Genomic DNA, 13,817 nt, shown 5'->3' on the forward strand with positions numbered 1-13,817 from the left:
AGATGAAAAGGTAAACTCAAGCGTCCGTTGGTGAACTTGGTGACTTGAAACAAGATAAAAAAGGTAAACTCAAGCGTCCGTTGGTGGACTTGGTGACTTGAAATGATTGATTGGTGACATCTCTTGGAACAAATATACTGGGGATGACACTTTTGAATTTGAAATTGGTTAGTGACATTACTGGAACGGCTATGCTGAGGATGACACTTTTGAATTTGAAATTGATTGACTTGACTCAAATCGCCCTTTTGTCGGAACTACCCCCTTGAATGTATGAATGTATGGATGTAGGAATGTATGGATGTATCGGTGTATGAATGTATGGATGTATGAATGTATGAATGTATGGATGTATGAATGTATCAGTGTATGAATGTATGGATGTATGAATGTACGAGTGTATGATTGGATTGTGACAGGTGAACTCGATGAAATGAGATAAGACAGGTAAGATGGGAGGCGGACTGACGACGCAGTACAAACACTCGACAAACTTCCTTGGAGACGATACTATTGTGAGCAAATAGAGCCGTTGACGGTGTAAAATCAGGCACAAGGTAGCAACCGATGCCTCCTGGGGGTAAAGCCCATTGTTGACGAGAAGTCTGGCAGAAGTCGTCATTTGTAAACCAGCGCAGAGCGTTCCTTCATTGGCATGCTTCAGTAGTCATGTTTTTCTTTGAAAAATCCCTAACTTTTGCCTGGACCACCCTTTCGGGTTTTCAGTCTACCGGGAGTATATTCCCTTTTTTATGTGCCCCTAATTTTTGTCTGGACCGCCCTTTCGGGTTTTCGGTCCACCGGGACGCTCTCTATTGCCTAAGCCGCCTTTTCAGGTTTTCAACTTAGCGAGCTTTGATTTTTTTTTTTTGTATTTCTCATTTTTTTGTATTTTTGGATTGTGACTGCATCTTGCTTAACGAAGAGGTCCTCTCCATAGTGCTTAACCATGTTTCTCTTCTGCAGTGTAACTGTTCTCGAGGCGGGTGCTGATGTACGCTTCACCTACTCACGAGTTCAAAGAGAGTGTGTTTGTTGTTCACACTTTTCAAAAGATGTAAAAATAAAAAGTTTCATATATTTTTTTTGAAAATTTTGCTTCAAGTATTGTCATCAAAAATAAAAAGAAATTTTGCAAATAGAGTAAATGAGAGTTCCAAATAAATGGGTACAGGCTCAAACTTTATGAATTGAGTGGTGCCTACCAATGGCGTGGCTCCATGGATCTTTGAAAAATCTTGAAAAATGGTAAATATGATGGGAAGGGTACATTGAACACAATAATTGTCATACTTCCCAACAACCTTGAATGCCTCTGTTCTGAGTCTTGGATCTGCAGATGCTTCGAATCGGTCTTTTTGATAACTGGATGCCCCAAGTGGATTGTGCTGACTGATGCAGTTACTTTGTCATGATCCTTAACTTTTGTATAGATCGCCCTTGCGGGTTTTCAATCTATCAGGATAAATCATTTTTGTTCATGTCTCTAATTTTTGCCTGGACCGCCCATTTGGGTTTTCAGTCCATCGAGACGCTCATTTTTGCCTAAGTCTCCTTTTCAGGTTTGCGACTCATCGAGCTTTTATTTTTTGACAAAGTATTTCTTGACTGCACCGGTATTCACAGGACGTGCGTGCTTGTCACCTTTTGTAGTCACAAGAGTCATCGCACATAGGTCTTTATAGTTAGACGTCCATTTGCCCCTGGAGTTTGATTGGGATGATTTTGTCTTTTTGAGCACAAGATCTCTTTCTTGAAATTTCACGGGGATGAACCTTCTTGTTGGAAGTTTGTTTCAACCTCTTTTGATATAATTATACAAGGTCGTCGTGCATTTTAAATTTGATTGAGCTTAGATTCCAGTAGAACTCCTATTGACGGGACTTTCGACCTCCACGGGAAGCATGGCTTCGAAGTTGTATACTGAGAGAAGGAGGGGGGGTTGCCCCTGTTGAAATGTGTACTGAAGCACGATACTCATGTAAAGTAATGGTAACATCTCACACAAGTTTTTGTAAGTGAAGGCCATCTTCTGGGCAATCTACTTTTGTTGGCAGTTTTGACAGCTAAGATGCCCCAGTATGCGAGAGATCTCATCGGGAGTCTCTACATTTTCCTTTTCTTCATATTCGGACACAGAGAACACAAAGTTGGAAAAAAAGTACATGGTTATTGTATTCAATGGGTTTATTAATGGATGATTTGATTATTGATTTTGGCAGATATTTTGAGAATGATTAAAAAAGATTTTTTTGGTTTTTTGTATTACCATTTTTCCAGAAAAAGCACAAAATAAAAGCAAAGTCGGGATCGAAGCGACTTTTTATTAATGATGGAAAATATATGAAGCAAAAAAACCATATACAAGCCCACTTTCGTCTTGGGTGGGACAAAAGGATGTTTTTGAAAAACGAAAGAAAACATCAACATCAACCTAATTGCGGATAATCCCTCTTTATGTTGTAACATCAGATGTTATGATCCAGTAGCGGATTGACTTGCAAATTTGGGTTCAATTCTTTTTGGCTTGAATCAGCTTCTGAACTTCGGTTTTCAAAACGTAACAATGCTCAACCTCATGGCCGGGTGCCCCTTGATGGAAGTCACAGGAGAGATCAGATCGATACCAAGCCGGCAATTTGATAGGCACCCGAGGAGGCGCTCTAGTTTGGACAAGGTTCTTCATGAGCAAGATGGGAAGCAGCTCCGCATACTTTATGGGAATTGGATCATAGCGTGCTCCCCGAGCCTGATTTTGTGGATTGGATTGTTGAGGGGCCTGTTGTCGGGGATGTTGTACACACAACGGCTGACATGGTGGTTGGGGCCTTTGCTGGAGTTGTGGCAGGTCCTTTGTAACCATCAGCGAAGATACCATATTTGTTAACTTCTCTACCTTGGAACGAAGCTCGCGGACCTCTTGCTCAAGTTGATCCATTTTCTGGGTTTGCACGAGTGTTTGCATATGCGAGCTGAGATTGAATGAAGACATCATACCTTTTGTGGAAAAGAAAATTCGGCGAGACTCGGACTTGAAACTATGAAATGCAAGATGATGCATGATATGTTTATGCAAAAATAGACATATTTTTTATTTATCGAAGGACTTATAAAAGCAATTTTGTAAACATTATAAAAGATAAGGGATAGACTTACAAATAGAAACAAGATAATTCCCTTTTTAACAAAACTGAGCCAAGGGATAGACTCCAAAGTACATAACAGAAAGCTATAAAAAAAGAGAAAACAAACTGGGAAACTCTTGAGCTCCTGAAGTAGACTACTCCCCAAAGTCTGGGTGTGCACTTGCAAAGAGATCCATGCGTCTCTTTGATTCCCATCATCCTTTTTTATAGAGGAAGAAATCCCTGTCTAGGATGAGGTACACGGGATTCATCTTCATATAATACCCAAACTGTCGTCTAGCAAGAACCGGGCTATAACTAATTCCTCCACGCGTACCGAGAAGAGGTACGTTGTTGAAGTCCCCGCAACTATTAATGACAAACTCTGGGTCACAAGCTGGGTTAAACCAATCTATGTCCTTCGGGGTCCAAGTCATGAGCTTCTGAGACCAAGGGAGACGCTCTGGTCTAAGCTTGGGACGAGGTAAGTGTGAAGTAATCCAGCGGTGGAGTAAAGGTGTACAGCAAACGATGGTCCCTTTTTCTTTACGAGTGCGTTCATGAATAGAAACATAGGTGTCAGCTAGCAAAATAGGAACCGTGTTTTGGGTTAAGAAGATCCGAATGGCATTCATGTCAACAAAATTGTCAACATTTGGGAAGAGGACCATACCATAGATAAGCAGGGCGAGGATAGATTCAAAAGCAACGGTCTGGGATTTCTCAAAACAAGTGGTGGCTTTTTGGTGGAGGAAGTTGTATGGTAGGCATTGGAGACCATTTTTGGGGGTGAATTCGTTTTTTATATCGGCTACCTCAAGGTGAAGCGCCTTTGCGATGGTAGGGATCTTAGGAGTGGGTCAAGAGGCATGAAAGGGTACTTCGTTGAGCACGGGTAAACCAAACCAATGAGAGTACTCCTCTAAAGTAGGGGCAAGCTGAAAGTCTGGGAATGTGAAGCAATGATAGATCGGATCGTAGAATTGAACCAAAGTATTGAGAAGTACCACATCCACTTTTGTCCTGAGAATATCGAGTAAATTACCATACCGTTTCTGAAAACGATCCGGATCTTTCAACATCTTTGTCAGACTCTTTAAACTCTCTACATCCGGACTTTTGAATTTATACCCATGAGTTCTCCTTCCAACACCCTCCATATCCTATGATGTTTACAAAGAGAAACTTATATAAGTCCTTCGATATTTTAATGGATGGAAAGAGAAAAAAAAAATTATGGATGAATGCATGTATGCATGATTTATGCTACACAAACGGTGAAAACATGGTGAGGTATAAGTCCATAATGTTGGAGCCAAAGGTAAATACACCATTTGGTAAGGACTATGGTTTCATTTGTACTCGTAACAAAGGTTCTACCAAGTTCCCAATGTCCAACCCCCTCTGAATTTTATCGGATACCAAGAAAACACCCGGTCCAACAACGTTCGTAGGAAAGTCTCGTTTGAGTGTAGTATCGCGTGTCGACTAATTCCGAGAAAACACCCGGTTAGCCACCGCACTACGTCCTAAAAATCCAAGATGGGTTTAGGGTTACTAAAGGTCCTTAGCGTTCAACGGAAACTTAAGAGTAATAAAGTCTAAACTTGAAAACACACGCAGACATATATCACTTCAAGCTCCTCCGCTAAGTGTGGTTATCTCACATGTGTCAAGACACGAGTATACCCTCGGTATGACACTATGAGTTTACCACTCCTATCTTATATTTCTCTCAAGCCCGGGTTAGGACTTATCTCACCACTCATGTTTAAGAAAGAAGAAACAAGAAGGAAGAACATATATACACATAATTTCCATCATTTATTTAATTTTTTCTTTTTGCAAGTTTAGCACAAAATTTAAATAATGCCAAGTTAGGCTTAACCCTCTTACTTTTAATTCCCCAGTGAAGTCGCCATTTCTGTCGCGTCATTTTTCGGAGATCAAGCCATTTCATTAGCTTCTGACTCACTAAATTGGTTTCACGACTGAACGTTTAATTCTTTTCAAAAAGAAAGTGAAAAAGGTTCAAATACCACATTTTTTAGGGATTAAGGGTTCAGGGGTTGGTTATATTTAGGGAAGGTGTTAAGCACCCTAAATATTCGTAGTACTCTACGAGAACCTCTTGATTTTATTTAACTTTTGTGCTATAAACTTGCTTGCTTTAAAAAATGGAATTTGCGATGATAAAAGAAAATAGAGACCTAATTTATCTACATTTTTTATTGATTTGGAAGGACGTATGTCCTTTGCCTACGTACCCGTGAGGGATCAAAACCTCGTAGTTCGGGGTAGAAATTGACGCTTGATTTGTTTTGTGTTTTTTTTATTAGTTTTGAAAATGGTTTTAAAGTGAAAAGCCAAGTGGCAAATTGGGATTTGTTTGTATTTTTGATATTGAAAGAAAATAGACTTAAAGTAGTATTAAGATTGATTTGAAATTTGATTAAGAAAGAAAATAAAATGAACGATCGCTTGATTGAGAAACCTTGAGAAATCAAGGTTTGTTATGAAAATATTTTTGTGATTTTTGATTATTTGAATGTTTTTGTTATTTTTGAAAAAATGATATGAAAATTATATAAGCAGAATGAGAAAAATGATGTTAAGCTGAAATATGAGGTTATTTTAACACGGACCAGAATACTCTGGAGAATGATTATATAAGCGGAAATATAATATTAACAGTTTATTTAGGACCAGAGCACTCTGGATTAATTTAATTAACAATGACCAGATTGTTCTGGAGAATAATATAATATGAACAAAAAATATAATATTAACAGTTAATTAGGACCAAAGCACTCTGGATTAATTTAATTAACAAGGACCAGATTGTTCTGGAGAATAATTAAATTAAACAAAAATATAATATTAACAGTTAATATTAGGACCAGAACACTCTGGATTAAGATGTGTGTATTTAGTGTAAAATAAATGAAAAGATAGAGAAGGAAATAGGAAAGGAAAGAAGAGAAAATGAGAAGAAGAAGGAGGAAAGAGGAAAAGGGAAGATGATATACCTTTGTGGGGAGAATAGGAGAAAGAAAAATAAAAAAGAGGGTTGTTTTGTTTTTGGTAGTGATAGTATGTTTTTTGTGTTGCTTTATGGTGGTTTTATGTTGATTTGTAGTGATGATTGTGTGATTTTTTTTGTGGTTTTTATGGTGGTTTATGTGGTGTTTTTTTTGGTTTTAATGGTGGTTTGAGTGGTGGTTTTGTTGTTGATGGTGAAGAAAAGGAACATGCTAAGACTAAAAAATGTGTAGTGGTGTGTTGCTCTTTTTTGCTCTCTATCTCAAAGCTTCCTTTTTTTTTCCTCTCCAAAACTCTCTTTATTTATAGATGTTAAGACACTTGGGGATCAATCTAAAATGGAAGCTTAGAGATTAAGTTTTTGAGCTAATGGGAGCAAGTTGTCATGTGATGTCATCTTAGTGATGTCACTTGATGATGTCACTTTGATGATGTCCCTTTATTTCATTTGTAGTATGACTAGAATGTTCTGGAGAATGTTCTAGAGAATGTTCTGGTGTATGCTCTAGATCTTGATAAAGCAAATCTCATTTTATGTTTCTTTTATTTTCCTCTTTTTTGGGGGAAATTAATAACGATAAAAAAAATAAAATTAAACAAATTATCTATTTTTGTGATTTTGAAATTTGTCCTTGAATGAAAAAAAAAACGAGGTATTTTAAAGAAAAAACAGTAGAAAAACATTATTGATAAATTTTGGATCAGAGAACTCTGGATTAAAATACCTCTGCCAAAATGTTTCCTAAAAAGGCAAAATAATATTCCGGGCCAAAAGAAAAAGAAAAAAAAGGGGTCTTAGGTCAAAAATTGGGGTATGACAACAGGTACAAGCTGTTCTTTGGATCGAACTCGTCACTTGACCGGAAACACAGACACATAGGCAGATACAAGTTGTTCTTTGGATCAAACTTGCTACTTGATCGAAAAACACAGACAGATAGGCAGGTACAAGTTGTTCTTTGGATCGAACTCGCTACTTGACCGACTACAAAACACAAGGCGGGTACAAACTATTCTTTGGATCGAACTTGCTGCTTGACCAGAAACACAGGCATATAGACAGGTGCAAGCTGTTCTTTGGATCGAACTTGCTGCTTGACTGATAACAAAACACAAAGGTAGGTGCAAGCTGTTCTTTGGATCGAACTGGACGCTTGGCCGATAACAAATCATATAGCAAGATTCATTGGAAGTTTGATTTAACAAGATGCAAATTGAGAGTAGATTGACATTGACTTGATTTGAAGATAGCCATGACCATTATTGTTGGCCCAAAAAGACTTTCACAGGGATTTTAACACAGACATTAATTTTGAAGGTAGAAACATGGCCAAGTAATGTTGGCTCACAGAAATTTTCACAGGGGTTTTTACATAGACATTGAATTGAATTGGAAATTGAGATTGGAAATGCAACATGTATGTATGGTATAACAATTTTACAAATGCATGAGTACGTAGAATGCATGATTATGCATGTATGGATGCTTGGAAATGCATGATTGTTTGCAATTTGGCAGGATAGTTTCACATAGACAGACAAAACAATGGAAGATTGGGCACGTAGTGGCTCGTTCCATAACATATACACTGGGAGATCCTCTATGGAGAGATCGACGTTGAGAAAATGTATTGAGACCACGGCTAAGGCAATATCACATCACATATGCAAAACTTGCAGGAGAGGGAACCTTGGAAGATCCTTTGATACAGGTCGCCTATTGCTAGGTGCGTCAGTGCCGGGTAAACATTGGATGTTCGCATCTGTGGTCAATTCTTTTCATATCATTTTTCATTTTTCATTTTTCACTCTGTTTTTTCATTCTTCGTTTTCAATCCCATTTTTGCCTGAACCGCCCTTTCGAGTTTTCGATCCACCGGGAACACATTCTTTTCATTGCCCCATTTTTGCCTGAAGTGCCTTCACAGGTTGTCAATCCAGCGGGGTGCTCATTTTTGCCTAAGCCGCCCTTTCGGGTTTTCGACTTAGCGAGCTTTTTATTTTCATTTTTCATTCTCATTCTGTTTTTTCATTCTTGTCGTTGACCACAGATCATCCCGGGGAACAACCTGCTTGTAACATGTATTGAAATGGACATTGACACACATTTGTTCATGCATGTTTCACTTGAATGTACCCTGTTGCTCAGGTTTTGTTTTCAAAATAGACAGGAAAAAGGAAAAAGGTTTTTCAATTTTTTTCAAAAAATGTTTGTTTCAGACATTGGCATTATCAAATGGAAAGAAAATATTTTTGTACATAGCATTGGAAATAGAAGGAAAGTAGAATTTCAAACAAAAGCACAGACTCAAATTGATGTAGAGGAGTGAAAATTAGCCAAGGGCATAACTCCACGGATTTACAAAGCTTGGAAAATGGTAATTTTATTGGTTGGTGGTACATTGAGCACGATGACCCCTACATTTCATGGAAATTTTGAATTTACCGGTACAGAAGTTTCTGATGAAAACAATCGTTGACAGTTGCAGATGCCCCAAGGGGTGATGGTGACTTGCCAGATATAGTTACCTGTCTTTTCATTTTCAATCTCATTTTTGCATGAACCGCCCTTTCAGGTTTTCGGTTCATCGAGACGCCCATTTTTTCCTGAGTTGCGTACAATCTCAACGAGCTTTTTTCTTTTTATTGTTTTTTGTCCCTAACTTTTTCCTGGATCGCCCTTTTGGGTTTTCGATCCACCGGGAAGCGCATTTTTGCCTAGGCCGCCCTTTCGGGTTTTCGACCTACCACGCTGTTCTTTACATGTTTTTAGACAAAGTATTTCTTGACTATATCGGCATTTACAGGATTCGGAAGCTCAACACCATCCATGTGTGTAAGAATCAAAGCACCACCAGAAAAAGCCTTCTTGACAACGTAAGGCCCTTCATAGTTAGGTGTCCACTTACCCCTCGGGTCCGGTTGCTGACTTATTTTTCTCTTCAATACAAGTTCGCCTTCCTTGAATTCACGAGGTCAGACTTTCTTGTCAAAAGCACTCTTCATACGTACTTGATACAACTGTCCATGAGCCATAGCATCCATGCGTTTTTCTTCAATCAAATTCAACTGATCATACCGACTTTGACACCATTCAGCCTCAGTTAATTTTGCTTCCATGATCACACGAAGAGATGGAAACTCCACTTCCAGAGGGAGTGCTTCCATACCATATACTAGAGAAAAAGGAGTTGCCCCGGTTGAACTACGCACCGTAGTACGGTAACCATGCAGGGCAAACGGTAGCATCTCATGCCAGTCTTTGTAGGTAGTGACCATCTTTTGAACAATCTTCTTGATATTCTTGTTAGCGGCCTCAACTGCACCATTCATCTGAGGTCTATAAGGAGAAGAGTTGTGATGTTCAATCTTGAATTCCTCACATAAAGCGTGCATCATGTTATTGTTCAGATTGGAACCATTGTTAGTGATGATCTTGTTGGGAACACCGTATCGGCAGATGATGTTATTCTTGATAAACTTCACTACCACTTGCTTGGTCACATTTGCATAGGAAGCAGCTTCAACCCACTTGGTGAAGTAGTCAATTGCCACTAGAATGAAACGATACCCATTGGAAGCTTTTGGCTCGATTCTTCCGATCATGTCAATGCCCCACATGGAGAAAGGCCATGGGGAAGAGATAACATTGAGAGCATGTGGAGGCACATGAATCTTGTCAGCATAGATTTGACATTTGTGGCATCTCTTGGCATGTTTGTAGCAGTCGTGCTCCATAGTCATCCAGTAATAGCCGGCTCTTAACAGTTTTCTTGACATAGTGTGACCTGTAGCATGGGTTCCGAAGGTATCGTCATGTACGTCATGCATCAGTTTCTCAGCTTCTTGTTCATCAACGCATCTCAACAAGACCATGTCATTGTTCCTCTTGTATAGGATTTCTCCGTCCAGAAAGAATCTACTAGCCAATCTTCTCAGGGTCTTCTTATCTTTGTTGGAAGCACCAGGTGGATATTCATGATTCTGCAAGAACTGTTTGATGTCATAATACCAAGGCTTTCCATTATTCACATCTTGATCAGCCTGACTAGGCACTTCTTCAATAGTGAACACATGAGCAGGTCTATCAAGACGTTGCACCTTGATTGTGGGCACATCATTCCAGTGATTCACACGAAACATGGAGGATAAAGTAGCAAGGGCATCAGCCATCTGGTTTTCATCCTAAGGGATATGGTGTAGCTCAACCTTTGTAAAGTATGTCAACAGACGTCTTGCATAGTCACGGTAAGGAATCAACTTCTCATGATGGGTCTCCCATTCACCTTTTATCTGATTAATAACAAGTGCGGAATCTCCATAGATGTCAAGACGCTTGATTCTCATGTCAATTGCTTCTTCAATTCCCAAGATACATGCTTCATATTCAGCCATGTTGTTTGTGCATTCAAAAGTTATTCGAGCAGTAAAAGGAATGTGATGCCCCTGCGGAGCTACAATAACGGCCCCAATCCCTTTACCATAAGCATTGACAGCACCATCAAATACCAACCCCCACTTGCTATTGGGATCTGGCCCTTCACCAATCAGTGGCTCTTCACAGTTCTTTGCTTTCAGATACATAATCTCTTCATCAGGGAATTCAAACTTGATTGGCTGGTAATCATCCAGAGGTTGACAAGCAAGGTGTTCAGCAAGGATGCTTCCTTTGATCACCTTTTGAGCTTTATACACAATATCATATTCAGACAACAACATCTGCCAACGCGCAATCTTTCCAGTAACAGCAGGCTTTTCAAAGATGTACTTGACTGGATCCATTTGAGATATCAACCAAGTTGTATGATTCACCATATAATGATGCAGGCGTTTGGCAGCCCAAACTAGAGCGCAACACGTCTTTTCAAGCATTGTATATCGAGTCTCACAGTCGGTGAATTTCTTACTCAGATAGTAGATAGCATGTTCTTTTTTCCCAGTCTCGTCTTGTTGACCGCGAACACATCCCATGGATTCATCTAATACTGACAAGTACATAATCAAGGGCCTTCCTTCCACTGGCGGAACAAGGATAGGAGGGTCCAACAGGTATTCTTTAATGCTATCAAAAGCTTCCTGGCATTCCTCATTCCATACAACAGGCTGATTCTTTCTGAGCAATTTGAAAATTGGTCCACAGGTAGCAGTCATGTGAGATATGAATCTGGATATGTAATTCAGGCGTCCGAGGAAACCTCTGACTTGCTTTTCAGTTTGAGGGACCGGCATCTCTCTAATGGCCCGAACTTTGTCAGGATTAACTTCGATGCTTCTTTGGCTGACAATGAAGCCTAACAGCTTTCCAGATCTTACGCCGAATGTACATTTGTTGGGATTCAACCGCAGCTTGTACTTTCTCAACCTTTCAAACATCTTTTTCAAGTATACAACATGCTGCTCTTCGTCACTTGATTTCACATTCATATCATCTACATATACTTCAATCTCTTTGTGAATCATATCATGAAACAAAGTAGTCATACCCCTTTGATAGGTAGCACCCGCATTTATCAAGCCGAAAGGCATCACTTTATAACAGAATGTTCCCCATGGAGTGATGAAGGACGTCTTTTCTCTATCTTCAGGCGACATCCGTATCTGGTTATAGCCAGAGAAACCATCCATAAAGGAGAACACTTTGGATTGAGCAGTACTATCAACGAGCACATCAATATGAGGCAGTGGGAAGTTATCTTTCGGACTGACTTTATTCAAATCTCTGTAATCGATAGGTTTTTTTTATATATTATTTGATCTTTTAGTTTGATTTCATTTCAGAATTTTGACATTATGTGGCATTTTATCCTCATATTTAAAATTGAAATAATAAGTCACCGTTTATTGGGACCAAGAAAGTTAAATTGTATAAAAATATACCTATTTTTGTGAGAGTGATAAAGTAGTGGATAAAAGTACAACTATACTTAAAATATAAAAACACTATGAATAATTAATATATTCTTAAAATTATATCTAATTAATAAGAGTTCAAATTAAATTTGGTTTCTCAGTCATTCCATATATTAAACATGTATGATTACCTCTGTTCCGCCAGCTCCCCCATCCCTTTCGATTTTTGAACTCACCTTTCACTACAACTCACCAACCAAGCCACCACACCTTCTTCCCTAAAATCCAAAGCCCAGAAGCTTCCGATGTAGCCATTTAAATGGTGGTGCGACGAGATCCCTTCTCTGCACCACCTCTCCACTCCTTTGGGGTCGGTTAAACCCCATCTCCTTCCGGCTCCGATTCTCCGCCTATGTCACCGTCGTCGTTTTTTGCCGTCGGTCACATGGTGGTGTTGGATCCAGTTGGGTTCGCGGTATCGGATCATGGTTACTGTTGTTTTCGGATATAGTATCGTGTCGGTGGGGTCAGTTTGCTTAGATACGACGTTAGTTCTTGTTGGTTGACGTTTGTATGGGTTTCTTGTTGTAGCGGTTGTGTGGTTTGGTTCAGTGAATGACATCATTTTTGTTGTTGTTGTGCATGCCCACTATGGTTTGTTTCCACCATGTTGACGTCGTTATGATCTTTTGAAGGTGTGTCATCGATTCGTGGTAGGCATTCCGATGCTTTGACTCTCTGATTATTGTCCAGATATATTGAGATCTGCAGGTGTCAAATTTAAGGTTTGCCTCCTCCGAACTACTGCCGCCTTAATATTCGTATCAATTTTCGTGATTGATTTCGGACTGATTTGAAATCCTCATCATTCTATCTGTCTGATGTTGGACTTATGGTCTCGAAAGAGACATGTAGAGCTTGTTGCTATTTTTGCAGGGAGTTGATGTATCTTGAATTGCCACTGTGTTCGCAGACAATTCATACGCCAGCTTAAGATTCGCCATTCATTTTTGTTTGATTTGGACTGAGAGGCCTGAAAGGGTTGTTTAGCTTGCTGCCATTGTTGCAGGGAGTTGATGGTACATGAGCCGCCTCAGCGTTGACCGAGGGTTCAATCACCGCATCGAAGACCTTGAATTTGTTTTAAGATTAATTAGAGGTTGATAAACTTATACACTTGTGTGTTGTTTTAATCTTTGTACCACCCATTTGGGTTGATCTACACTCTTGTGTGGTTTTACTGGGTCAAGTTTATGTCCCCACAATTTTTATGTAATTTTTCCCCTTTTTTTAATAATATTTATGAGCATTTGACAAAAGATTAGAGTAGGGTACCCACTAAGTTGGGAACCTTTCTATTTGATGTCATTTTGCTCTTGCCTTATAAAAAAAAAAATCTACCACTATAAATAAAATTAGGGTAAACAGTGTTTTTAGCCCCTGTAATATGGTGCACTTTTAGTTTTAGCCCCTGTAAAAAAAAAATTTTAGATTCCACCCTTGAAAAATGAAGATTCTTCAGGATTGGCCCCTGACCCCAATGAGTCAGCAGAATCTCCTACGTGGCAGTGACGTGGCATGCTGCGTCACCTTTTTTGATGACGTGTCACGCTGACTGTATAATTATTTTTATTTTTTTATTGGGGTACACGTGGCATTTTTTATTTTTTAATTAAAAATAAAAAAAATTAAAAAGTTCTAGAAAAATTAATGAAAATGAAAAAAGAATCTGAAAAAATACGGAAAAAATTTAAAAATTCTGGAAAAATTAATAAAAATAAAAAAATCTGTAAAAATACG

At 38.9% G+C, this 13,817-nt stretch overlaps 1 pseudogene; it reads right to left on the reverse strand.

Moving 5' to 3' along the window:
- Window positions 1–3,340: 3,340 nt before the first annotated feature.
- LOC146906215 (uncharacterized) lies at window positions 3,341–11,318 on the reverse strand (annotated as a pseudogene).
- Window positions 11,319–13,817: the final 2,499 nt, after the last annotated feature.

Source organism: Medicago sativa, chromosome 7 (assembly GCF_051527215.1).
Source record: "Medicago sativa cultivar Bolivia chromosome 7, Bolivia_mono, whole genome shotgun sequence".
Taxonomy (NCBI): Eukaryota; Viridiplantae; Streptophyta; class Magnoliopsida; order Fabales; family Fabaceae; genus Medicago; species Medicago sativa.